Source organism: Labrus bergylta, chromosome 4 (genome assembly GCF_963930695.1).
Source record: "Labrus bergylta chromosome 4, fLabBer1.1, whole genome shotgun sequence".
NCBI lineage: Eukaryota > Metazoa > Chordata > Actinopteri > Labriformes > Labridae > Labrus > Labrus bergylta.
In genome coordinates this window covers 11,587,744-11,589,958 of record NC_089198.1, presented here as the reverse complement: position 1 = coordinate 11,589,958, position 2,215 = coordinate 11,587,744, and the positions used below count along the sequence as shown (strand labels likewise).

The window sequence follows — 2,215 nt, the reverse complement described above, 5'->3', positions numbered from 1 at the left end:
TCCTATGAGACTGCTGCAATGCCTTGCACATTAGTGGCGGCTACAAACAACCTGTATACTGTATTTTTATCATATGAAATGTATTCCATACTCTGTGTGTAAAATAATGGTTGTTCATTACTAGCTATGTTATGAAAAACAAAAAATGATAATCCATGAAAAACAATACAGAAAACAACCTTCTTCCTGGAGACAGACATTGAAGGAGGAGCTAAGATGTCACTGTATGAGAGAGCAAGCAACCTCTCCGGTGTTGAAAAATAAAGCCAATGTGGAAGTGACATCAGATCACCTCGACTTCGAAATGCACTTAACTCTGGGTGATCCTTTAGAGTGTCGTGGAAGGGAGAAGTGTCCAAAGCTTATCCACAGGGGTACCTCAAGGGTCTGTGCTTGGTCCCCTTCTCTTTTCCATATACACAAGCTCACTTGGTTCAATAATCCGCTCTCATGGCTTCTCATACCACTGCTATGCTGATGATACCCAGCTCTTCCTGTCATTCCCGCCAGACGATGTTACAGTCTCTGCAAGAATCTCATCATGCCTTGCTAATATCTCTAAATGGATGAATGAACGGCACCTTCAACTCAATCTTTCAAAGACTGAGCTCCTTGTCATCCCAGCCAGTCCCTCTATGCAACCACAGATCAATATCCAGCTTGGAACAACCAAACTCATGCCCACAAAGTCTGCCCTGAACCTGGGTGTCATGATTGATGACCAACTAACTTTTAAGGTTCAAGTAGCCTCGATCGCCTGGTCATGTCGATTTGCCCTGTACAACATCAGGAAGATCAGACCTTACCTGTCAGAACACGCTACACAGCTCCTAGTATAGGCTCTTGTGATATCACGCATCAATTATTGCAACTCTCTACTGGCAGGTCTTCCTACATGCACTATCAAACCTCAGCAAATGATACAAAATGCAGCAGCACAACTGGTCTTCAACCTTCCTAAAAGAGCACATGTCACTCCGCTGTGCATCTCCTTACACTGGCTCCCAGTTACTGCTCGTATCAAATTTAAAACTCTGCTGCTCGCTTACAAAACAGCGACAAAAACGGCTCCTCCTTACTTTAACTCTCTCATCCAGGTCTACACTCCCTCCCGCCCACTACGCTCTGCCAATGAAAGGCGTCTGATCCAACCTTCACAACAGGGTCCTAAGTCTCTGACTAGACTCTTCTCCTCTGTCGCCCCCCGGTGGTGGAACAAACTTCCAAACTCCATTCGATCTGCAGAGTCCCTCTGCACCTTTAAGAAAAAGCTAAAGACCCAGCTCTTTCATGAATACCTACTAACTTAATGATGATGGTTTCGATATCATTGACGATGATGGTTGTGACGATTGTTTTTGTTTGATAACGACGACTTATAAGATGGTTTCTATACTGATTAGAGCTCTCAAGAACTGCCGTCAATGTTGTGCTTTGCCTCTGTGAAATGCCTGTCAGCACCTATGTGTCCAAATGGACTCAAAGCTGATCGTTTGCTTTTACTGACGTTATCCAATCAAAGCGACACCTGTGTAGGACAAGATGCTTAGCGCTTGATGTCCAAGCTTTTTGAGTTCATTCTAATGCTTAAATTGGGTATTTCTGGCTTTTAAAAAAATAAATTGCAGATTGAAGTACTGGCTGGCGTCAACAGAGTGAAACTGCCACAATATATAAAACATGCGCCTTGAACTGCCACAGTGGTTAAACAGCTAACAGCTCTTATCTGTTCATGACGTTTAGACTCATTTGTAATAAAACGTGACACAGTCAGAGAAAATATCTTCAAATCTTCACAGAAAACTCAATCAGTTTAAAGGTTATGAACAACTTGGTTACGCACGTGTGTGTGTGTCCGCTACTGTTTTGTGTAAAATGTTTCCTTTGAAGCTCATCTCCTTCAGGATAATGAGACCCTTCAGTTGCCACACACACACACACCTCCCTCCCAGCTAAAATCCATTTTCTACCTTTTATTCTTGGACCCACTCCTTTCTTAGTCGTTCTCTCTCCCACCTGTGTCTTTGTGTCTTTGTCCTCGTCACACCTCCCCGTTTGACGCCTCACATTAGGAAGGTGACTGGAAACACACTCAGGCCGTTTGACACACACAGGCCTACACAAAAAGTAAGGATAAAAATAACAATAAAAACAAAGGTCTTTTTAAGAAAGGCCCCCTCATTATTTGAAAATGCAAAGGGTCCACTGCGTATTT

The 2,215-nt window shown here is 43.2% G+C and overlaps 1 pseudogene; it reads left to right on the top strand.

Annotated features, from left to right (window-relative positions):
* Window positions 1–536: 536 nt before the first annotated feature.
* Window positions 537–1,295, top strand: LOC136178886 (uncharacterized; annotated as a pseudogene).
* The last annotated feature ends 920 nt before the right edge of the window (window positions 1,296–2,215 follow it).